The sequence below is a fragment of the Scyliorhinus torazame genome, chromosome 14 (genome assembly GCF_047496885.1).
Source record: "Scyliorhinus torazame isolate Kashiwa2021f chromosome 14, sScyTor2.1, whole genome shotgun sequence".
Lineage (NCBI taxonomy): Eukaryota > Metazoa > Chordata > Chondrichthyes > Carcharhiniformes > Scyliorhinidae > Scyliorhinus > Scyliorhinus torazame.
The window spans coordinates 189,929,600-189,955,358 of record NC_092720.1 but is presented as its reverse complement, the minus strand read 5'-3'; positions in this window follow the sequence as shown (position 1 = coordinate 189,955,358).

Below are 25,759 nucleotides of genomic sequence, written 5' to 3'. Positions count from 1 at the left end.
AAAACAGCGCGGGAGGAGAGACAGCCGGGACAGTGAAAACAGCGAGAGAGGAGAGACAGCGGGGAGAGTGAAAACAGCGCGAGAGGAGAGACAGCCGGGACAGTGAAAACAGCGCGGGAGGAGAGAGAGCCGGGACAGTGAAAACAGCGCGAGAGGAGAGAGAGCCGGGACAGTGAAAACAGCGAGAGAGGAGAGACTGCGGGGAGAGTGAAAACAGCGCGGGAGGAGAGACAGCCGGGACAGTGAAAACAGCGCGGGAGGAGAGACAGCCGGGACAGTGAAAACAGCGCGGGAGGAGAGACAGCCGGGACAGTGAAAACAGCGCGGGAGGAGAGACAGCCGGGACAGTGAAAACAGCGCGGGAGGAGAGACAGCCGGGACAGTGAAAACAGCGCGGGAGGAGAGACAGCCGGGAAAGTGAAAACAGCGCTGGAGGAGAGACAGCCGGGAGAGTGAAAACAGCGCGAGAGGAGAGCGAGCCGGGACAGTGAAAACAGCGCGGGAGGAGAGAGAGCGGGGACAGTGAAAACAGCGCGGGGGGGAGAGCCAGCCGGGACAGTGAAAACAGCGCGGGAGGAGGGACAGCCGGGACAGTGAAAACAGCGCGAGAGGAGAGAGAGCCGAGACAGTGAAAACAGCGCGGGAGGAGAGACAGCCGGGACAGTGAAAACAGCACGGGAGGAGAGACAGCCGGGACAGTGAAAACAGCACGGGAGGAGAGACAGCCGGGACAGTGAAAACAGCGCGGGGGGGAGAGAGAGCCGGGACAGTGAAAACAGCGCGGGAGGAGAGACAGCCGGGACAGTGAAAACAGCACGAGAGGAGAGACAGCCGGGACAGCGAAAACAGCACGGGAGGAGAGACAGCCGGGACAGTGAATACAGCGCGGGAGGAGAGAGAGCCGGGACAGTGAAAACAGCACGGGAGGAGAGCCAGCCGGGACAGTGAAAACAGCGCGGGAGGAGAGAGAGCCGGGACAGTGAAAACAGCGCGGGAGGAGAGACAGCCGGGACAGTGAAAACAGCGCGAGAGGAGAGCGAGCCGGGACAGTGAAAACAGCGCGGGGGGGAGAGACAGCCGGGACAGTGAAAACAGCGAGAGAGGAGAGACAGCGGGGAGAGTGAAAACAGCGCGGGATGAGAGACAGCAGGGACAGTGAAAACAGCGCGGGAGGAGAGACAGCCGGGACAGTGAAAACAGCGCGGGAGGAGAGACAGCCGGGACAGTGAAAACAGCGCGGGAGGAGAGACAGCCGGGACAGTGAAAACAGCGCGGGAGGAGAGACAGCCGGGACAGTGAAAACAGCGCGGGAGGAGAGACAGCCGGGACAGTGAAAACAGCGCGGGGGGGAGAGACAGCCGGGACAGTGAAAACAGCACGGGAGGAGAGCCAGCCGGGATAGTGAAAACAGCGCGAGGGGAGAGACAGCCGGGACAGGGAAAACAGCGCGGGAGGAGAGACAGCCGGGGCAGTGAAAACAGCGCGAGAGGAGAGCGAGCCGGGACAGTGAAAACAGCGCGGGAGGAGAGAGAGCCGGGACAGTGAAAACAGCGCGGGAGGAGAGGGAGCAGGACAGTGAAAACAGCACGGGAGGAGAGCCAGCGGGGAGAGTGAAAACAGCGCGGGAGGAGAGACAGCCGGGACAGTGAAAACAGCGCGGGAGGAGAGACAGCCGGGAAAGTGAAAACAGCACGGGAGGAGAGACAGCCGGGACAGTGAAAACAGCGCGAGAGGAGAGCGAGCCGGGACAGTGAAAACAGCGCGGGAGGAGAGAGAGCGGGGACAGTGAAAACAGCGCGGGGGGGAGAGCCAGCCGGGACAGTGAAAACAGCGCGGGAGGAGGGACAACCGGGACAGTGAAAACAGCGCGAGAGGAGAGAGAGCCGAGACAGTGAAAACAGCGCGGGAGGAGAGACAGCCGGGACAGTGAAAACAGCGCGGGAGGAGAGACAGCCGGGACAGTGAAAACAGCACGGGAGGAGAGACAGCCGGGACAGTGAAAACAGCGCGGGGGGGAGAGAGAGCCGGGACAGTGAAAACAGCGCGGGAGGAGAGACAGCCGGGACAGTGAAAACAGCACGAGAGGAGAGACAGCCGGGACAGTGAAAACAGCACGGGAGGAGAGACAGCCGGGACAGTGAATACAGCGCGGGAGGAGAGAGAGCCGGGACAGTGAAAACAGCACGGGAGGAGAGCCAGCCGGGACAGTGAAAACAGCGCGGGAGGAGAGAGAGCCGGGACAGTGAAAACAGCGCGGGAGGAGAGACAGCCGGGACAGTGAAAACAGCGCGAGAGGAGAGCGAGCCGGGACAGTGAAAACAGCGCGGGGGGGAGAGACAGCCGGGACAGCGAAAACAGCGCGGGAGGAGAGACAGCCGGGACAGTGAAAACAGCGCGGGGGGGAGAGACAGCCGGGAGAGTGAAAACAGCGCGAGAGGAGAGCGAGCCGGGACAGTGAAAACAGCGCGGGGTGAGAGACAGCCGGGACAGTGAAAACAGCACGGGTGGAGAGCCAGCCGGGACAGTGAAAACAGCGCGGGAGGAGAGCCAGCCGGGACAGTGAAAACAGCGCGGGAGGAGAGACAGCCGGGACAGTGAAAACAGCGCGGGAGGAGAGACAGCCGGGACAGTGAAAACAGCGCAAGAGGAGAGACAGCCGGGACAGTGAAAACAGCGCGAGGGGAGAGACAGCCGGGACAGTAAAAACAGCGCGAGACGAGAGAGAGCCGAGACAGTGAAAACAGCGCGGGAGGAGAGACAGCCGGGACAGTGAAAACAGCGCGGGAGGAGAGACAGCCGGGACAGTGAAAACAGCGCGGGAGGAGAGACAGCCGGGACAGTGAAAACAGCGCGGGAGGAGAGAGAGCCGGGACAGTGAAAACAGCACGGGAGGAGAGACAGCCGGGACAGTGAAAACAGCGCGAGGGGAGAGACAGCCGGGACAGTGAAAACAGCGCGGGAGGAGAGACAGCCGGGACAGTGAAAACAGCGCGAGAGGAGAGAGAGCCGGGACACTGAAAACAGCGCGAGAGGAGAGACAGCCGGGACAGTGAAAACAGCGAGAGAGGAGAGACAGCGGGGAGAGTGAAAACAGCGCGGGAGGAGAGACAGCCGGGACAGTGAAAACAGCGCGGGAGGAGAGACAGCCGGGACAGTGAAAACAGCGCGGGAGGAGAGACAGCCGGGACAGTGAAAACAGCGCGGGAGGAGAGACAGCCGGGACAGTGAAAACAGCGCGGGAGGAGAGACAGCCGGGACAGTGAAAACAGCGCGGGAGGAGAGACAGCCGGGACAGTGAAAACAGCGCGGGAGGAGAGACAGCCGGGACAGTGAAAACAGCGCGGGGGGGGGGAGAGACAGCCGGGACAGGGAAAACAGCGCGGGAGGAGAGACAGCCGGGACAGTGAAAACAGCGCGAGAGGAGAGCGAGCCGGGACAGTGAAAACAGCGCGGGAGGAGAGAGAGCCGAGACAGTGAAAACAGCGCGGGAGGAGAGCCAGCCGGGACAGTGAAAACAGCGCGGGAGGAGAGACAGCCGGGACAGTGAAAACAGCGCGGGAGCAGAGCCAGCCGGGACAGTGAAAACAGCGCGAGAGGAGAGCGAGCCGGGACAGTGAAAACAGCGTGGGGGGGAGAGACAGCCGGGACAGTGAAAACAGCGCGGGAGGAGAGACAGCCGGGACAGTGAAAACAGCGCGGGAGGAGAGAGAGCCGAGACAGTGAAAACAGCGCGGGAGGAGAGCCAGCCGGGACAGTGAAAACAGCGCGGGAGGAGAGCCAGCCGGGACAGTGAAAACAGCACGGGAGGAGAGACAGCCGGGACAGTGAAAACAGCGCGGGAGGAGAGACAGCCGGGACAGTGAAAACAGCGCGGGAGGAGAGACAGCCGGGAAAGTGAAAACAGCGCTGGAGGAGAGACAGCCGGGAGAGTGAAAACAGCGCGAGAGGAGAGCGAGCCGGGACAGTGAAAACAGCGCGGGAGGAGAGAGAGCGGGGACAGTGAAAACAGCGCGGGGGGGAGAGCCAGCCGGGACAGTGAAAACAGCGCGGGAGGAGGGACAGCCGGGACAGTGAAAACAGCGCGAGAGGAGAGAGAGCCGAGACAGTGAAAACAGCGCGGGAGGAGAGACAGCCGGGACAGTGAAAACAGCGCGGGAGGAGAGACAGCCGCGACAGTGAAAACAGCACGGGAGGAGAGACAGCCGGGACAGTGAAAACAGCGCGGGGGGGAGAGAGAGCCGTGACAGTGAAAACAGCGCGGGAGGAGAGACAGCCGGGACAGTGAAAACAGCACGAGAGGAGAGACAGCCGGGACAGCGAAAACAGCACGGGAGGAGAGACAGCCGGGACAGTGAATACAGCGCGGGAGGAGAGAGAGCCGGGACAGTGAAAACAGCACGGGAGGAGAGCCAGCCGGGACAGTGAAAACAGCGCGGGAGGAGAGAGAGCCGGGACAGTGAAAACAGCGCGGGAGGAGAGACAGCCGGGACAGTGAAAACAGCGCGAGAGGAGAGCGAGCCGGGACAGTGAAAACAGCGCGGGGGGGAGAGACAGCCGGGACAGTGAAAACAGCGAGAGAGGAGAGACAGCGGGGAGAGTGAAAACAGCGCGGGAGGAGAGACAGCCGGGACAGTGAAAACAGCGCGGGAGGAGAGACAGCCGGGACAGTGAAAACAGCGCGGGAGGAGAGACAGCCGGGACAGTGAAAACAGCGCAAGAGGAGAGACAGCCGGGACAGTGAAAACAGCGCGAGGGGAGAGACAGCCGGGACAGTAAAAACAGCGCGAGAGGAGAGAGAGCCGAGACAGTGAAAACAGCGCGGGAGGAGAGACAGCCGGGACAGTGAAAACAGCGCGGGAGGAGAGACAGCCGGGACAGTGAAAACAGCGCGGGAGGAGAGACAGCCGGGACAGTGAAAACAGCGCGGGAGGAGAGAGAGCCGGGACAGTGAAAACAGCACGGGAGGAGAGACAGCCGGGACAGTGAAAACAGCGCGAGGGGAGAGACAGCCGGGACAGTGAAAACAGCGCGGGAGGAGAGACAGCCGGGACAGTGAAAACAGCGCAAGAGGAGAGAGAGCCGGGACACTGAAAACAGCGCGAGAGGAGAGACAGCCGGGACAGTGAAAACAGCGAGAGAGGAGAGACAGCGGGGAGAGTGAAAACAGCGCGGGAGGAGAGACAGCCGGGACAGTGAAAACAGCGCGGGAGGAGAGACAGCCGGGACAGTGAAAACAGCGCGGGAGGAGAGACAGCCGGGACAGTGAAAACAGCGCGGGAGGAGAGACAGCCGGGACAGTGAAAACAGCGCGGGAGGAGAGACAGCCGGGACAGTGAAAACAGCGCGGGAGGAGAGACAGCCGGGACAGTGAAAACAGCGCGGGAGGAGAGACAGCCGGGACAGTGAAAACAGCGCGGGGGGGGGAGAGACAGCCGGGACAGGGAAAACAGCGCGGGAGGAGAGACAGCCGGGACAGTGAAAACAGCGCGAGAGGAGAGCGAGCCGGGACAGTGAAAACAGCGCGGGAGGAGAGAGAGCCGAGACAGTGAAAACAGCGCGGGAGGAGAGCCAGCCGGGACAGTGAAAACAGCGCGGGAGGAGAGACAGCCGGGACAGTGAAAACAGCGCGGGAGGAGAGACAGCCGGGACAGTGAAAACAGCGCGAGAGGAGAGCGAGCCGGGACAGTGAAAACAGCGTGGGGGGGAGAGACAGCCGGGACAGTGAAAACAGCGCGGGAGGAGAGACAGCCGGGACAGTGAAAACAGCGCGGGAGGAGAGAGAGCGGAGACAGTGAAAACAGCGCGGGAGGAGAGCCAGCCGGGACAGTGAAAACAGCGCGGGAGGAGACCCAGCCGGGACAGTGAAAACAGCACGGGAGGAGAGACAGCCGGGACAGTGAAAACAGCGCGGGAGGAGAGACAGCCGGGACAGTGAAAACAGCGCGGGAGGAGAGACAGCCGGGAAAGTGAAAACAGCGCTGGAGGAGAGACAGCCGGGAGAGTGAAAACAGCGCGAGAGGAGAGCGAGCCGGGACAGTGAAAACAGCGCGGGAGGAGAGAGAGCGGGGACAGTGAAAACAGCGCGGGGGGGAGAGCCAGCCGGGACAGTGAAAACAGCGCGGGAGGAGGGACAGCCGGGACAGTGAAAACAGCGCGAGAGGAGAGAGAGCCGAGACAGTGAAAACAGCGCGGGAGGAGAGACAGCCGGGACAGTGAAAACAGCGCGGGAGGAGAGACAGCCGGGACAGTGAAAACAGCACGGGAGGAGAGACAGCCGGGACAGTGAAAACAGCGCGGGGGGGAGAGAGAGCCGGGACAGTGAAAACAGCGCGGGAGGAGAGACAGCCGGGACAGTGAAAACAGCACGAGAGGAGAGACAGCCGGGACAGCGAAAACAGCACGGGAGGAGAGACAGCCGGGACAGTGAATACAGCGCGGGAGGAGAGAGAGCCGGGACAGTGAAAACAGCACGGGAGGAGAGCCAGCCGGGACAGTGAAAACAGCGCGGGAGGAGAGAGAGCCGGGACAGTGAAAACAGCGCGGGAGGAGAGACAGCCGGGACAGTGAAAACAGCGCGAGAGGAGAGCGAGCCGGGACAGTGAAAACAGCGCGGGGGGGAGAGACAGCCGGGACAGTGAAAACAGCGCGGGAGGAGAGACAGCCGGGACAGTGAAAACAGCGCGGGAGGAGAGACAGCCGGGACAGTGAAAACAGCACGAGAGGAGAGACAGCCGGGACAGTGAAAACAGCGCGGGAGGAGAGACAGCCGGGACAGTGAAAACAGCGCGGGAGGAGAGACAGCCGGGACAGTGAAAACAGCGCGGGGGGGAGAGACAGCCGGGACAGTGAAAACAGCGCGAGAGGAGAGCGAGCCGGGACAGTGAAAACAGCGCGGGGGGGAGAGACACCCGGGACAGTGAAAACAGCACGGGAGGAGAGCCAGCCGGGACAGTGAAAACAGCGCGGGAGGAGAGCCAGCCGGGACAGTGAAAACAGCGCGGGAGGAGAGACAGCCGGGACAGTGAAAACAGCGCGGGAGGAGAGACAGCCGGGACAGTGAAAACAGCGCGGGAGGAGAGACAGCCGGGACACGGAAAACAGCGCAAGGGGAGAGACAGCCGGGACAGTGAAAACAGCGCGAGGGGAGAGACAGCCGGGACAGTAAAAACAGCGCGAGAGGAGAGAGAGTCGAGACAGTGAAAACAGCGCGGGAGGAGAGACAGCCGGGACAGTGAGAACAGCGCGGGAGGAGAGACAGCCGGGACAGTGAAAACAGCGCGGGAGGAGAGAGAGCCGGGACAGTGAAAACAGCACGGGAGGAGAGACAGCCGGGACAGTGAAAACAGCGCGAGGGGAGAGACAGCCGGGACAGTGAAAACAGCGCGGGAGGAGAGACAGCCGGGACAGTGAAAACAGCGAGAGAGGAGAGACAGCGGGGAGAGTGAAAACAGCGCGAGAGGAGAGACAGCCGGGACAGTGAAAACAGCGCGGGAGGAGAGAGAGCCGGGACAGTGAAAACAGCGCGAGAGGAGAGAGAGCCGGGACAGTGAAAACAGCGAGAGAGGAGAGACTGCGGGGAGAGTGAAAACAGCGCGGGAGGAGAGACAGCCGGGACAGTGAAAACAGCGCGGGATGAGAGACAGCCGGGACAGTGAAAACAGCGCGGGAGGAGAGACAGCCGGGACAGTGAAAACAGCGCGGGAGGAGAGACAGCCGGGACAGTGAAAACAGCGCGGGAGGAGAGACAGCCGGGACAGTGAAAACAGCGCGGGAGGAGAGACAGCCGGGACAGTGAAAACAGCGCGGGGGGGAGAGACAGCCGGGACAGTGAAAACAGCACGGGAGGAGAGCCAGCCGGGATAGTGAAAACAGCGCGAGGGGAGAGACAGCCGGGACAGGGAAAACAGCGCGGGAGGAGAGACAGCCGGGACAGTGAAAACAGCGCGAGAGGAGAGCGAGCCGGGACAGTGAAAACAGCGCGGGAGGAGAGAGAGCCGGGACAGTGAAAACAGCACGGGAGGAGAGCCAGCGGGGAGAGTGAAAACAGCGCGGGAGGAGAGACAGCCGGGACAGTGAAAACAGCGCGGGAGGAGAGACAGCCGGGACAGTGAAAACAGCACGGGAGGAGAGACAGCCGGGACAGTGAAAACAGCGCGAGAGGAGAGCGAGCCGGGACAGTGAAAACAGCGCGGGAGGAGAGAGAGCGGGGACAGTGAAAACAGCGCGGGGGGGAGAGCCAGCCGGGACAGTGAAAACAGCGCGGGAGGAGGGACAGCCGGGACAGTGAAAACAGCGCGAGAGGAGAGAGAGCCGTGACAGTGAAAACAGCGCGGGAGGAGAGACAGCCGGGACAGTGAAAACAGCGCGGGAGGAGAGACAGCCGGGACAGTGAAAACAGCACGGGAGGAGAGACAGCCGGGACAGTGAAAACAGCGCGGGGGGGAGAGAGAGCCGGGACAGTGAAAACAGCGCGGGAGGAGAGACAGCCGGGACAGTGAAAACAGCACGAGAGGAGAGACAGCCGGGACAGTGAAAACAGCACGGGAGGAGAGACAGCCGGGACAGTGAATACAGCGCGGGAGGAGAGAGAGCCGGGACAGTGAAAACAGCACGGGAGGAGAGCCAGCCGGGACAGTGAAAACAGCGCGGGAGGAGAGAGAGCCGGGACAGTGAAAACAGCGCGGGAGGAGAGACAGCCGGGACAGTGAAAACAGCGCGAGAGGAGAGCGAGCCGGGACAGTGAAAACAGCGCGGGGGGGAGAGACAGCCGGGACAGTGAAAACAGCGCGGGAGGAGAGACAGCCGGGACAGTGAAAACAGCGCGGGGGGGAGAGACAGCCGGGACAGTGAAAACAGCGCGAGAGGAGAGCGAGCCGGGACAGTGAAAACAGCGCGGGGGGAGAGACAGCCGGGACAGTGAAAACAGCACGGGAGGAGAGCCAGCCGGGACAGTGAAAACAGCGCGGGAGGAGAGCCAGCCGGGACAGTGAAAACAGCGCGGGAGGAGAGACAGCCGGGACAGTGAAAACAGCGCGGGAGGAGAGACAGCCGGGACATGGAAAACAGCGCAAGAGGAGAGACAGCCGGGACAGTGAAAACAGCGCGAGGGGAGAGACAGCCGGGACAGTAAAAACAGTGCGAGAGGAGAGAGAGCCGAGACAGTGAAAACAGCGCGGGAGGAGAGACAGCCGGGACAGTGAAAACACCGCGGGAGGAGAGACAGCCGGGACAGTGAAAACAGCGCGGGAGGAGAGACAGCCGGGACAGTGAAAACAGCGCGGGAGGAGAGAGAGCCGGGACAGTGAAAACAGCACGGGTGGAGAGACAGCCGGGACAGTGAAAACAGCGCGAGGGGAGAGACAGCCGGGACAGTGAAAACAGCGCGGGAGGAGAGACAGCCGGGACAGTGAAAACAGCGCGAGAGGAGAGAGAGCCGGGACACTGAAAACAGCGCGAGAGGAGAGACAGCCGGGACAGTGAAAACAGCGAGAGAGGAGAGACAGCGGGGAGAGTGAAAACAGCGCGGGAGGAGAGACAGCCGGGACAGTGAAAACAGCGCGGGAGGAGAGACAGCCGGGACAGTGAAAACAGCGCGGGAGGAGAGACAGCCGGGACAGTGAAAACAGCGCGGGAGGAGAGACAGCCGGGACAGTGAAAACAGCGCGGGAGGAGAGACAGCCGGGACAGTGAAAACAGCGCGGGAGGAGAGACAGCCGGGACAGTGAAAACAGAGCGGGAGGAGAGACAGCCGGGACAGTGAAAACAGCGCGGGGGGGGAGAGACAGCCGGGACAGGGAAAACAGCGCGGGAGGAGAGACAGCCGGGACAGTGAAAACAGCGCGAGAGGAGAGCGAGCCGGGACAGTGAAAACAGCGCGGGAGGAGAGAGAGCCGAGACAGTGAAAACAGCGCGGGAGGAGAGCCAGCCGGGACAGTGAAAACAGTGCGGGAGGAGAGACAGCCGGGACAGTGAAAACAGCGCGGGAGGAGAGCCAGCCGGGACAGTGAAAACAGCGCGAGAGGAGAGCGAGCCGGGACAGTGAAAACAGCGTGGGGGGGAGAGACAGCCGGGACAGTGAAAACAGCGCGGGAGGAGAGACAGCCGGGACAGTGAAAACAGCGCGGGAGGAGAGAGAGCCGAGACAGTGAAAACAGCGCGGGAGGAGAGCCAGCCGGGACAGTGAAAACAGCGCGGGAGGAGAGCCAGCCGGGACAGTGAAAACAGCACGGGAGGAGAGACAGCCGGGACAGTGAAAACAGCGCGGGAGGAGAGACAGCCGGGACAGTGAAAACAGCGCGGGAGGAGAGACAGCCGGGAAAGTGAAAACAGCGCTGGAGGAGAGACAGCCGGGAGAGTGAAAACAGCGCGAGAGGAGAGCGAGCCGGGACAGTGAAAACAGCGCGGGAGGAGAGAGAGCGGGGACAGTGAAAACAGCGCGGGGGGGAGAGCCAGCCGGGACAGTGAAAACAGCGCGGGAGGAGGGACAGCCGGGACAGTGAAAACAGCGCGAGAGGAGAGAGAGCCGAGACAGTGAAAACAGCGCGGGAGGAGAGACAGCCGGGACAGTGAAAACAGCGCGGGAGGAGAGACAGCCGGGACAGTGAAAACAGCACGGGAGGAGAGACAGCCGGGACAGTGAAAACAGCGCGGGGGGGAGAGAGAGCCGGGACAGTGAAAACAGCGCGGGAGGAGAGACAGCCGGGACAGTGAAAACAGCACGAGAGGAGAGACAGCCGGGACAGCGAAAACAGCACGGGAGGAGAGACAGCCGGGACAGTGAATACAGCGCGGGAGGAGAGAGAGCCGGGACAGTGAAAACAGCACGGGAGGAGAGCCAGCCGGGACAGTTAAAACAGCGCGGGAGGAGAGAGAGCCGGGACAGTGAAAACAGCGCGGGAGGAGAGACAGCCGGGACAGTGAAAACAGCGCGAGAGGAGAGCGAGCCGGGACAGTGAAAACAGCGCGGGGGGGAGAGACAGCCGGGACAGTGAAAACAGCGCGGGAGGAGAGACAGCCGGGACAGTGAAAACAGCGCGGGGGGGAGAGACAGCCGGGACAGTGAAAACAGCGCGAGAGGAGAGCAAGCCGGGACAGTGAAAACAGCGCGGGGGGGAGAGACAGCCGGGACAGTGAAAACAGCACGGGAGGAGACCCAGCCGGGACAGTGAAAACAGCGCGGGAGGAGAGCCAGCCGGGACAGTGAAAACAGCGCGGGAGGAGAGACAGCCGGGACAGTGAAAACAGCGCGGGAGGAGAGACAGCCGGGACACGGAAAACAGCGCAAGAGGAGAGACAGCCGGGACAGTGAAAACAGCGCGAGGGGAGAGACAGCCGGGACAGTAAAAACAGCGCGAGAGAGCCGAGACAGTGAAAACAGCGCGGGAGGAGAGACAGCCGGGACAGTGAAAACAGCGCGGGAGGAGAGACAGCCGGGACAGTGAAAACAGCGCGGGAGGAGAGACAGCCGGGACAGTGAAAACAGCGCGGGAGGAGAGAGAGCCGGGACAGTGAAAACAGCACGGGAGGAGAGACAGCCGGGATAGTGAAAACAGCGCGAGGGGAGAGACAGCCGGGACAGTGAAAACAGCGCGGGAGGAGAGACAGCCGGGACAGTGAAAACAGCGCGAGAGGAGAGAGAGCCGGGACACTGAAAACAGCGCGAGAGGAGAGACAGCCGGGACAGTGAAAACAGCGAGAGAGGAGAGACAGCGGGGAGAGTGAAAACAGCGCGGGAGGAGAGACAGCCGGGACAGTGAAAACAGCGCGGGAGGAGAGACAGCCGGGACAGTGAAAACAGCGCGGGAGGAGAGACAGCCGGGACAGTGAAAACAGCGCGGGAGGAGAGACAGCCGGGACAGTGAAAACAGCGCGGGAGGAGAGACAGCCGGGACAGTGAAAACAGCGCGGGAGGAGAGACAGCCGGGACAGTGAAAACAGCGCGGGAGGAGAGACAGCCGGGACAGTGAAAACAGCGCGGGGGGGAGAGACAGCCGGGACAGTGAAAACAGCACGGGAGGAGAGCCAGCCGGGACAGTGAAAACAGCGCGAGGGGAGAGACAGCCGGGACAGGGAAAACAGCGCGGGAGGAGAGACAGCCGGGACAGTGAAAACAGCGCGAGAGGAGAGCGAGCCGGGACAGTGAAAACAGCGCGGGAGGAGAGAGAGCCGAGACAGTGAAAACAGCGCGGCAGGAGAGCCAGCCGGGACAGTGAAAACAGCGCGGGAGGAGAGACAGCCGGGACAGTGAAAACAGCGCGGGAGGAGAGCCAGCCGGGACAGTGAAAACAGCGCGAGAGGAGAGCGAGCCGGGACAGTGAAAACAGCGTGGGGGGGAGAGACAGCCGGGACAGTGAAAACAGCGCGGGAGGAGAGACAGCCGGGACAGTGAAAACAGCGCGGGAGGAGAGAGAGCCGAGACAGTGAAAACAGCGCGGGAGGAGAGACAGCCGGGACAGTGAAAACAGCGCGGGAGGAGAGACAGCCGGGACAGTGAAAACAGCACGGGAGGAGAGACAGCCGGGACAGTGAAAACAGCGCGGGAGGAGAGACAGCCGGGACAGTGAAAACAGCGCGGGAGGAGAGACAGCCGGGAAAGTGAAAACAGCGCGGGAGGAGAGACAGCCGGGAGAGTGAAAACAGCGCGGGAGGAGAGACAGCCGGGACACGGAAAACAGCGCACGAGGAGAGACAGCCGGGACAGTGAAAACAGCGCGAGGGGAGAGACAGCCGGGACAGTAAAAACAGCGCGAGAGGAGAGACAGCCGGGACAGTGAAAACAGCGCGGGAGGAGAGACAGCCGGGACAGTAAAAACAGCACGGGAGGAGAGACAGCCGGGACAGTGAAAACAGCGCGGGAGGAGAGACAGCCGGGACAGTGAAAACAGCGCGGGAGGAGAGACAGCCGGGACAGTGAAAACAGCGCGAGGGGAGAGAGAGCCGGGACAGTGAAAACAGCGCGGGAGGAGAGACAGCCGGGACAGTGAAAACAGCGCGGGAGGAGAGACAGCCGGGACAGTGAAAACAGCGCGGGAGGAGAGAGAGCCGGGACAGTGAAAACAGCGCGGGAGGAGAGACAGCCGGGACAGTGAAAACAGCGCGGGAGGAGAGAGAGCCGAGACAGTGAAAACAGCGCGGGAGGAGAGACAGCCGGGACAGTGAAAACAGCACGGGAGGAGAGACAGCCGGGACAGTGAAAACAGCGCGGGGGGGAGAGAGAGCCGGGACAGTGAAAACAGCGTGGGAGGAGAGACAGCCGGGACAGTGAAAACAGCACGAGAGGAGAGACAGCCGGGACAGTGAAAACAGCACGGGAGGAGAGACAGCCGGGACTGTGAATACAGCGCGGGAGGAGAGAGAGCCGGGACAGTGAAAACAGCACGGGAGGAGAGCCAGCCGGGACAGTGGAAACAGCGCGGGAGGAGAGAGAGCCGGGACAGTGAAAACAGCGCGGGAGGAGAGACAGCCGGGACAGTGAAAACAGCGCGAGAGGAGAGCGAGCCGGGACAGTGAAAACAGCGCGGGGGGGAGAGACAGCCGGGACAGTGAAAACAGCGCGGGAGGAGAGACAGCCGGGACAGTGAAAACAGCGCGGGGGGGAGAGACAGCCGGGACAGTGAAAACAGCGCGAGAGGAGAGCGAGCCGGGACAGTGAAAACAGCGCGGGGGGAGAGACAGCCGGGACAGTGAAAACAGCACGGGAGGAGAGCCAGCCGGGACAGTGAAAACAGCGCGGGAGGAGAGCCAGCCGGGACAGTGAAAACAGCGCGGGAGGAGAGACAGCCGGGACAGTGAAAACAGCGCGGGAGGAGAGACAGCCGGGACACGGAAAACAGCGCGAGAGGAGAGACAGCCGGGACAGTGAAAACAGCGCGAGGGGAGAGCCAGCCGGGACAGTAAAAACAGCGCGAGAGGAGAGAGAGCCGAGACAGTGAAAACAGCGCGGGAGGAGAGACAGCCGGGACAGTGAAAACAGCGCGGGAGGAGAGACAGCCGGGACAGTGAAAACAGCGCGGGAGGAGAGACAGCCGGGACAGTGAAAACAGCGCGGGAGGAGAGAGAGCCGGGACAGTGAAAACAGCACGGGAGGAAAGACAGCCGGGACAGTGAAAACAGCGCGAGGGGAGAGACAGCCGGGACAGTGAAAACAGCGCGGGAGGAGAGACAGCCGGGACAGTGAAAACAGCGCGAGAGGAGAGAGAGCCGGGACACTGAAAACAGCGCGAGAGGAGAGACAGCCGGGACAGTGAAAACAGCGAGAGAGGAGAGACAGCGGGGAGAGTGAAAACAGCGCGGGAGGAGAGACAGCCGGGACAGTGAAAACAGCGCGGGAGGAGAGACAGCCGGGACAGTGAAAACAGCGCGGGAGGAGAGACAGCCGGGACAGTGAAAACAGCGCGGGAGGAGAGACAGCCGGGACAGTGAAAACAGCGCGGGAGGAGAGACAGCCGGGACAGTGAAAACAGCGCGGGAGGAGAGACAGCCGGGACAGTGAAAACAGCGCGGGAGGAGAGACAGCCGGGACAGTGAAAACAGCGCGGGGGGGGAGAGACAGCCGGGACAGGGAAAACAGCGCAGGAGGAGAGACAGCCGGGACAGTGAAAACAGCGCGAGAGGAGAGCGAGCCGGGACAGTGAAAACAGCGCGGGAGGAGAGAGAGCCGAGACAGTGAAAACAGCGCGGGAGGAGAGCCAGCCGGGACAGTGAAAACAGCGCGGGAGGAGAGACAGCCGGGACAGTGAAAACAGCGCGGGAGGAGAGCCAGCCGGGACAGTGAAAACAGCGCGAGAGGAGAGCGAGCCGGGACAGTGAAAACAGCGTGGGGGGGAGAGACAGCCGGGACAGTGAAAACAGCGCGGGAGGAGAGACAGCCGGGACAGTGAAAACAGCGCGGGAGGAGAGAGAGCCGAGACAGTGAAAACAGCGCGGGAGGAGAGCCAGCCGGGACAGTGAAAACAGCGCGGGAGGAGAGCCAGCCGGGACAGTGAAAACAGCACGGGAGGAGAGACAGCCGGGACAGTGAAAACAGCGCGGGAGGAGAGACAGCCGGGACAGTGAAAACAGCGCGGGAGGAGAGACAGCCGGGAAAGTGAAAACAGCGCTGGAGGAGAGACAGCCGGGAGAGTGAAAACAGCGCGAGAGGAGAGCGAGCCGGGACAGTGAAAACAGCGCGGGAGGAGAGAGAGCGGGGACAGTGAAAACAGCGCGGGGGGGAGAGCCAGCCGGGACAGTGAAAACAGCGCGGGAGGAGGGACAGCCGGGACAGTGAAAACAGCGCGAGAGGAGAGAGAGCCGAGACAGTGAAAACAGCGCGGGAGGAGAGACAGCCGGGACAGTGAAAACAGCGCGGGAGGAGAGACAGCCGGGACAGTGAAAACAGCACGGGAGGAGAGACAGCCGGGACAGTGAAAACAGCACGGGAGGAGAGACAGCCGGGACAGTGAAAACAGCGCGGGGGGGAGAGAGAGCCGGGACAGTGAAAACAGCGCGGGAGGAGAGACAGCCGGGACAGTGAAAACAGCACGGGAGGAGAGACAGCCGGGACAGTGAAAACAGCGCGGGGGGGAGAGAGAGCCGGGACAGTGAAAACAGCGCGGGAGGAGAGACAGCCGGGACAGTGAAAACAGCACGAGAGGAGAGACAGCCGGGACAGCGAAAACAGCACGGGAGGAGAGACAGCCGGGACAGTGAATACAGCGCGGGAGGAGAGAGAGCCGGGACAGTGAAAACAGCACGGGAGGAGAGCCAGCCGGGACAGTGAAAACTGCGCGGGAGGAGAGAGAGCCGGGACAGTGAAAACAGCGCGGGAGGAGAGACAGCCGGGACAGTGAAAACAGCGCGAGAGGAGAGTGAGCCGGGACAGTGAAAACAGCGCGGGGGGGAGAGACAGCCGGGACAGTGAAAACAGCGCGGGAGGAGAGACAGCCGGGACAGTGAAAACAGCGCGGGGGGGAGAGACAGCCGGGACAGTGAAAACAGCGCGAGAGGAGAGCAAGCCGGGACAGTGAAAACAGCGCGGGGGGGAGAGACAGCCGGGACAGTGAAAACAGCACGGGAGGAGAGCCAGCCGGGACAGTGAAAACAGCGCGGGAGGAGAGACAGCCGGGACACGGAAAACAGCGCAAGAGGAGAGACAGCCGGGACAGTGAAAACAGCGCGAGGGGAGAGACAGCCGGGACAGTAAAAACAGCGCGAGAGGAGAGAGAGCCGAGACAGTGAAAACAGCGCGGGAGGAGAGACAGCCGGGACAGTGAAAACAGCGCGGGAGGAGAGACAGCCGGGACAGTGAAAACAGCGCGGGAGGAGAGACAGCCGGGACAGTGAAAACAGCGCGGGAGGAGAGAGAGCCGGGACAGTGAAAACAGCACGGGAGGAGAGACAGCCGGGATAGTGAAAACAGCGCGAGGGGAGAGACAGCCGGGACAGTGAAAACAGCGCGGGAGGAGAGACAGCCGGGACAGTGAAAACAGCGCGAGAGGAGAGAGAGCCGGGACACTGAAAACAGCGCGAGAGGAGAGACAGCCGGGACAGTGAAAACAGCGAGAGAGGAGAGACAGCGGGGAGAGTGAAAACAGCGCGGGAGGAGAGACAGCCGGGACAGTGAAAACAGCGCGGGAGGAGAGACAGCCGGGACAGTGAAAACAGCGCGGGAGGAGAGACAGCCGGGACAGTGAAAACAGCGCGGGAGGAGAGTGAGCCGGGACAGTGAAAACAGCGCGGGAGGAGAGACAGCCGGGACAGTGAAAACAGCGCGGGAGGAGAGAGAGCCGGGACAGTGAAAACAGCACGGGAGGAGAGACAGCCGGGATAGTGAAAACAGCGCGAGGGGAGAGACAGCCGGGACAGTGAAAACAGCGCGAGAGGAGAGACAGCCGGGACAGTGAAAACAGCGCGGGAGGAGAGACAGCCGGGACAGTAAAAACAGCACGGGAGGAGAGACAGCCGGGACAGTGAAAACAGCGCGGGAGGAGAGACAGCCGGGACAGTGAAAACAGCGCGGGAGGAGAGACAGCCGGGACAGTGAAAACAGCGCGGGAGGAGAGACAGCCGGGACAGTAAAAACAGCACGGGAGGAGAGACAGCCGGGACAGTGAAAACAGCGCGGGAGGAGAGACAGCCGGGACAGTGAAAACAGCGCGGGAGGAGAGACAGCCGGGACAGTGAAAACAGCGCGAGGGGAGAGAGAGCCGGGACAGTGAAAACAGCGCGGGAGGAGAGACAGCCGGGACAGTGAAAACAGCGCGGGAGGAGAGACAGCCGGGACAGTGAAAACAGCGCGGGAGGAGAGAGAGCCGGGACAGTGAAAACAGCGCGGGAGGAGAGACAGCCGTGACAGTGAAAACAGCGCGGGAGGAGAGAGAGCCGAGACAGTGAAAACAGCGCGGGAGGAGAGACAGCCGGGACAGTGAAAACAGCGCGAGGGGAGAGAGAGCCGGGACAGTGAAAACAGCGCGGGAGGAGAGACAGCCGGGACAGTGAAAACAGCGCGAGGGGAGAGAGAGCCGAGACAGTGAAAACAGCGCGAGAGGAGAGACAGCCGGGACAGTGAAAACAGCGCGAGAGGAGAGACAGCCGGGACAGTGAAAACAGCGCGGGAGGAGAGACAGCCGGGACAGTAAAAACAGCGCGGGAGGAGAGACAGCCGCGACAGTGAAAACAGCGCGGGAGGAGAGACAGCCAGGACAGTGAAAGCAGCGCGGGAGGAGAGACAGCCGGGACAGTGAAAACAGCGCGGGGGAGAGACAGCCGGGACAGTGAAAACAGCGCGAGAGGAGAGACAGCCGGGACAGTGAAAACAGCACGGGAGGAGAGACGGCCGGGACAGTGAAAACAGCGCGAGTGGAGAGACAGCCAGGACAGTGAAAACAGCGCGGGAGGAGAGACAGCCGGGACAGTGAAAACAGCGCGGGAGGAGAGACAGCCGGGACAGTGAAAACAGCGCGGGAGGAGAGACAGCCGGGACAGTGAAAACAGCGCGGGGGGGAGAGACATCCGGGACAGTGAAAACAGCGCGAGAGGAGAGACAGCCAGGACAGTGAAAACAGCGCGAGAGGAGAGCGCGCCGGGACAGTGAAAACAGCGCGAGAGGAGAGACAGCCGGGACAGTGAAAACAGCGCGGGAGCACCATCGATCACACACGAGGCGAGACGTAGAGAACTTCAATCGAGGCTTTATTGAGCAGACTTGTTCAGACTTGTTCCCCAGCAGCTCAGTCACAGAATGCAGCTGCGGGGAGTAAACCGGGTTCTTATACCCCGCCTATCTGGGTGGAGTCCAGTAGGCGGCAGATCCAATCAGGACCCAGCATCTGTCCTCCAATAGCTCCTCGGCATTCATGGTGTACCGTATTACCCCTAATACATACCACCACACAGAGACAGACATAACATGAGACAGACACTGACGCAATACTGAGAGAGAGAGACAGACATAACACCGAGTGAGACAGAAATAACACTGAGAGAGGGAGACAGACATAACACTGAAAGATACAGATGTAACACTGAGAGTCAGACATAACACAGGGGTAGACGCTGTCAGAGATTGCACTGAGAGACATGTACAAATAGCTTAGTTGGCCTGGTGAGGGTATGCCTGTTTTCTGATGCCTGGAATCACCTAATGTTGAAGGCAATGGAACCTAACTTGCAGGCACTACAATGTACTCCCACCTTGCTGCACTGTCACAAGTACACACCACAACGCGGTGAGAGCTCCGTACATTCACTGTGACTTTGCTGGGACACTGTGCTGTGTGTCCTTGTCACGCCCTGGGCCAGTAGTGCCTGGGAACAGGTGGGAGACACATTGATTGAGCAGCAGGATAAGTGTCTGCAGGATAAATGGAGATTCACATCCAGTAAGTCAGGGCCACTGATCAGCAGGCACCTCCATCACTCACACAAAGACCTTCAGCTGATGGAGCAGGACAGTTCGAGTCTGCCTGCAGACACCAGGGACACGGCTGATTAACGGGGTAGCCCAGCGTGGGGCTGTGGCTAGCGGAATGGAGGAGTGGGGAGGGGAGGGCAGGGGCAATGTCGGACTTTCCTGGATTATGAGAGAGAGCAAATACAGAGCAAGATGCAGAGCAATATGCAGGGAGGAGAGTCATTAGAGAGGAGAGGTGGTGGAGATCAGCGCCATGCAGAGAGAGGGCTTTGAGCCTGTGGTAAACCACTGTTGCACCTGTATTAGGTGATGTACGTTAGTCCCTGCCTGCTGGCTCCGCCCAGAAGGCGGGGTATAAATATGTGTGTCCTCCAGCCAGCAGCCATTTCGCCAGCTGCTGTGGGAGGCCACACATCTGATAGCAATAAAGCCTCAGTTGGATTCAACTATCGTCTTTGTCCAATTGATCATGCCTCAATTTATTGCTGTCAGTTTCTAAGGATGGACCTCCGTATCAAACCAGATCACCTGCAGCGGGATCCGCACTCAAGCGACGCCAGAAAGGACTTCCAGCACTGGCTAGCTTGCTTCGAGGTGTATATCAACGCGGCGCCAACCCCTGTTCCGGAGGCTCAGAAGATTCAGATTTTATATTCCAGGCTCAGCTCCAAAGTATTTCCGTTAATCCAGGACGTGCCGAACTACGCTGAAGCCATGACTCTGCTCAAGGACAACTACGCACAGAAAACAAATACGCTCTTCACCCGCCACTCGCTCTCAACTCCCTGGTGAGTCCATAGAAGACTTCTGGCAGGCCCTAATCCCACTAGTCCGGGACTGTGACTGTCAGGCCGTTACGGCCACAGAACACTCAGACCTCCTTATGCGGGACGCTTTTGGGACTGGAATTGGGTCAGATCTCAGATGCCAGCGGCTCCTAGAAGGGGCCACGCGCGACCTCGCAGAGACTAAAACACTCGCGCTCTCCATGATGGTCACCCTGCGCAACATCCAGTCCTACACCCTCAGCCACACGGCCCACCCCTCCTACGCTTCGTGGCCCCCACAGACAACCGCCCCAGCGGGGGCGCTGCCCACCCAATACGCCTGCGGTCCACGCCAGCCAGCGAACCCCGGGGGCCCCCGATGCTATTTTTGCGGTCACCAGAAGCGCCCCCGCCAACGCTGCCCGGCCCGCGCTGCCCTTTGTAAAGCCTGCGGGAAGAAGGGCCACGTGCCGCTGTGTGCCAGGCCCACTCAGTAGCCGCTATTGCCCCCAACCCCCTCGGTCACGGACAATGGACACCGCCACCCCCCTCTCAGACCACGTGCAGCCAGTGGGTGCCGCCATCTTCCCCTCCGCACAACACGTGCGTTCCATGGGCGTTCCATCTTGTTCCACCCCCACAACGTGCATTCCATGGGCGCCGCCATTTTGTAACCCTCAAGATCTTTGGGCGCCGCCACCTTGTCTACCCCTCAGTACATGGGCACCACCAGCGTTCCAGGACAGGGGCTCACCAGCCGCCCCATTACCCGACGACCAATCAAGACTCACCTCTATGTCAATCGACCAGTCTCGTCCGCATAACCTGACCAACGCATCCACCAGCGTGAAAGCAAACGGACATGTAACCTCCTGCCTGCTGGACTCCGGGAGCACCGAAAGATTCCTACACCCGGATACGGTAAGGCGCTGCTCCCTCACGATACACCCCGCCAACCAAAAAATCTCCCTGGGCCTCCGGATCCCATTGCGTAGCGATCCGGGGGGTACTGTACGGTCACGCTCACGGTCCAGGGTGTAGAATTCAGCGGCTTCCGCCTCTACGTCCTCCCTAACCTCTGTGCTGCACTAATCCTCGGCCTGGACTTCCAGTGCAACCTCCAGAGCCTAACTCTGAAATTCAGCGGGCCCTTACCACCCCTTAATGTGTGCGGCCACGCGACCCTAAAGGTCGACCCACCTTCCCTCTTTGCCAATCTAACTCCAGATTGCAAACCCATCGCCACCAGGAGCAGATGGTACAGCATCCAGGACAAGACCTTCATCAGGTCTGAAGTCCAGCGGCTGCTTCGGGAAGGCATCATCGAGGCCAGCAACAGCCCCTGGAGAGCTCGTGGTAGTAGTTAAAACTGGGGAGAAACACAGAATGGTCGTGGACTACAGCCAGACCATCAACCGGTACACGCAGCTCGACGCGTACCCCCTCCCACCCATATCTGACATTGTTAACCAGATTGCACAGTACCGTGTCTTCTCAACGGTAGACCTGAAATACGCCTACCACCAGCTCCCCATCCATAAATCGGAAAATCCATACACCGCCTTCGAGGCAGACGGCCGCCTTTACCACTTTGTTAGGGTCCCCTTCGCCGTCACAAACGGGGTTTCGGTCTTCCAAAGGGAGATGGACCGAATGGTCGACCGATATGGGTTGTGGGCCACCTTTCCGTTCCTAGACAGCATCACCATCTGCGGCCATGATCAGCAGGACCACGACGCCAACCTCGCTAAATTTCCTCACACCGCTACTCTCCTAAACCTCACTTACAACAAGGAGAAGTGCGTGTTCAGCACGACCCGCTTATCCATCCTCGGCTATGTGGTCCAGAACGGAGTTCTGGGGCCCGATCCCGACCGCATGCGCCCCCTCATGGAGCTCCCCCTCCCCCACTGCCCCAAGGCCCTCAAACGCTGCCTGGGGTTCTTTTCGTATTACGCCCAGTGGGTCCCAAACTATGCGGACAAGGCCCACCCACTCATACAGTCCACCCAGTTTCCCCTGACGACCGAGGGCCAACAGGTCTTCACCCGGATCAGAGCTAATATTGCCAAGGCCACAATGCACACTGTAGATGAGACTCTGCCCTTCCAAGTAGAAAGTGACGCATCAGACGTCGCCCTTGCCGCCACCCTCAATCAGGCAGGCAGGCCCGTGGCATTCTTTTCCCGCACCCTCCATGCCTCAGAAATTCGGCACTCATCCATCGAAAAGGAGGCCCAAGCTATCGTTGAGGCTGTGCGGCATTGGAGGCATTACCTGGCCGGCAGGAGATTCACTCTCCTCACTGACCAACGGTCGGTAGCCTTCATGTTTAATAACACACCGCGGGGCAAGATCAAAAATGATAAGATCTTGCGGTGGAGAATCGAGCTCTCCACCTATAATTACGAGATTAGGTATCGCCCTGGTAAACTCAACGAGCCCCCAGATGCCCTATCACGAGGTACATGTGCCAATGCACAGGTAGACTGACTCCGGGCCCTGCACGACAGCCTTTGTCACCCAGGAGTCACACGGTTATACCACTTCATTCAGGCACAAAATCTGCCCAAAATCGAGGAAGTAAGGACAGTCACCAGGCACTGCCAGGTCTGTGCGGAGTGCAAGCCGCACTTCTACCGGCCGGACCGCGTGCGCCTGGTGAAGGCCTCCCGCCCCTTTGAACGCCTCAGCGTGGACTTCAAAGGCCCCCTCCCCTCCACCGACCGTCACACATATTTTCTCAGTGTGATTGACGAATACTCCAGATTCCCCTTTGCCATCCCATGCCCCGACATGACGTCTGCCACCATCATTAAAGCCCTCAACACAATCTTCACTCTGCTCGGTTTCCCCGCCTACATCCACAGTGACAGGGGATCCTTATTCATGAGTGATCAGCTGCATCAGTTCCTGCTCAGCAGGGGTATCGCCTCCAGCAGAATGACAAGCTACAACCCCCGGGGTAATGGACAGGTAGAGAGGGAGAATGGGACGGTATGGAGGGCCGTCCAGCTGGCCCTGCGGTCCAGAAATCTCCCGACCTCTCACTGGCAGGAGGTCCTCCCTGATGCACTCCACTCCATTCGCTCATTACTCTGCACTGCCATGAATAATACACCCCATGAACGTCTTTTTGCTTTCGCCAGGAAGTCCACATCTGGGGTGTCGCTCCCGACTTGGCTCGCAGCTCCGGGAACTGTGCTGCTCCGTAAGCACGTCCGACTCCACAAGGCGGACCCGTTGGTGGAGAGGGTGCACTTGCTCCACGCAAACCCCCAGTACGCCTACGTGGCGTTCCCGGACGGCCGCCAGGATACTGTCTCCCTCAGGGACCTGGCACCAGCGGGTTCCACCCCCACACCCCCTCCGCCCCTGGCGCCACCCTCCCCTCCCCCGTCGCACCACCACCCCCCTAGGACCATCCTTCCCCCTCCTGCCCACGCCGACGATGAAGAGGTTTTCGGCACGCTCCCGGAGTCACCATCGACCATGCCAACATCGCCGATTCGACTGCGTCGCTCCCAGATGAACATCAAGGCCCCCGGACCTGCTAAACCTCTGACCGGTGCAGTGCACCGACAGTGCAACACAGAGGGGGCACTGCACTGACAGTGCAACACAGAGGGGGCACTGCACCGACAGTGCAACACAGAGGGGGCACTGCACCGACAGTGCAACACAGAGGGGGCACTGCACCGACTGTGCAACACAGGGAGAGCACTGCATGACAGTGCAACATAGAGGGAGCACTGCGCCGACAGTGGAACACGGAGGGAGCACTGCACCGACAGTGCAACACGGAGGGAGCACTGCACCGAGAGTGCAACACAGAGGGGGCACTGCACCGACAGTGCAACACAGAGGGTGCACTGCACGAACACTGCAACACAGAGGGAGCACTGCACCAACAGTGCAACATAGAGGGAGCACTGCACCAACAGTGCAACACAGAGGGAGCACTGCACCGACACTGCAACACAGGGGGCACTGCACCGACAGTGCAACACAGAGGGTGCACTGCACGAACACTGCAACACAGAGGGAGCGCTGCACCAACAATGCAACACAGAGGGAGCGCTGCACCGACTGTGCAACACAGGGAGAGCACTGCATGACAGTGCAACATAGAGGGAGCACTGCACCGACAGTGCAACACGGAGGGAGCACTGCACCGACAGTGCAACACAGAGGGGGCACTGCACCGACAGTGCAACACAGAGGGGGCACTGCACGACAATGCAACATAGAGGGAGCACTGCACCGACTGTGCAACACAGGGAGAGCACTGCATGACAGTGCAACATAGAGGGAGCACTGCGCCGACAGTGCAACACGGAGGGAGCACTGCACCGACAGTGCAACACGGAGGGAGCACTGCACCGAGAGTGCAACACAGAGGGGGCACTGCACCAACAGTGCAACACAGAGGGTGCACTGCACGAACACTGCAATACAGAGGGAGCACTGCACCAACAGTGCAACATAGAGGGAGCACTGCACCAACAGTGCAACACAGAGGGAGCACTGCACCGACACTGCAACACAGAGGGGGCACTGCACCGACAGTGCAACACAGAGGGTGCACTGCACCGACAGTGCAACACGGAGGGAACACTTCACCGACAATGCAACACAGAGGGATCACTGCACCGACACTGCAACACAGAGGGGGCACTGCACCGACAGTGCAACACAGAGGGTGCACTGCACCGACAGTGCAACACGGAGGGAGCACTTCACCGACAATGCAACACAGAGGGATCACTGCACCGACACTGCAACACAGAGGGGGCACTGCACCGACAGTGCAACACAGGGGGTGCACTGCATGAACACTGCAACACAGAGGGAGCGCTGCACCAACAATGCAACACAGAGGGAGCGCTGCACCGACTGTGCAACACAGGGAGAGCACTGCATGACAGTGCAACATAGAGGGAGCACTGCACCGAAAGTGCAACACGGAGGGAGCACTGCACCGACAGTGATACACAGAGGGAGCGCTGCACCAACAGTGCAACACGGAGGGAGCACTACACCAACAGTGCAACACAGAGGGAGCACTACACCAACAGTGCAACACAGAGGGGGCACTGCACCAACAGTGCAACACGGAGGGAGCACTGCACCGACAGTGCAACACAGAGGGGGCACTGCACCGACAGTGCAACACAGAGGGGGCACTGCACGACAATGCAACATAGAGGGAGCACTGCACCGACTGTGCAACACAGGGAGAGCACTGCATGACAGTGCAACATAGAGGGAGCACTGCGCCGACAGTGCAACACGGAGGGAGCACTGCACCAACAGTGCAACACGGAGGGAGCACTGCACCGAGAGTGCAACACAGAGGGGGCACTGCACCGACAGTGCAACACAGAGGGTGCACTTCACGAACACTGCAACACAGAGGGAGCACTGCACCAACAGTGCAACATAGAGGGAGCACTGCACCAACAGTGCAACACAGAGGGAGCACTGCACCGACACTGCAACACAGAGGGGGCACTGCACCGACAGTGCAACACAGAGGGTGCACTGCACCGACAGTGCAACACGGAGGGAGCACGTCACCGACAATGCAACACAGAGGGATCACTGCACCGACACTGCAACACAGAGGGTGCACTGCACGAACACTGCAACACAGAGGGAGCGCTGCACCAACAATGCAACACAGAGGGAGCGCTGCACCGACTGTGCAACACAGGGAGAGCACTGCATGACAGTGCAACATAGAGGGAGCACTGCACCGACAGTGCAACACGGAGGGAGCACTGCACCGACAGTGCAACACAGAGGGAGCGCTGCACCAACAGTGCAACACGGAGGGAGCACTACACCAACAGTGCAACACAGAGGGGGCACTGCACCAACAGTGCAACACAGAGGGAGCGCTGCACCAACAGTGCAACATAGAGGGAACGCTGCACTGACAATGCAACACAGAGGGAGCACTGCACCGACACTGCAACACAGATGGAGCGCTGCACCAACAATGCAACTCAGAGGGAGCACTGCACCGACAGTGCAACACGGAGGGAGCGCTGCACCAACAATGCAACACAGAGGGAGCACTGCACCGACACTGCAACAC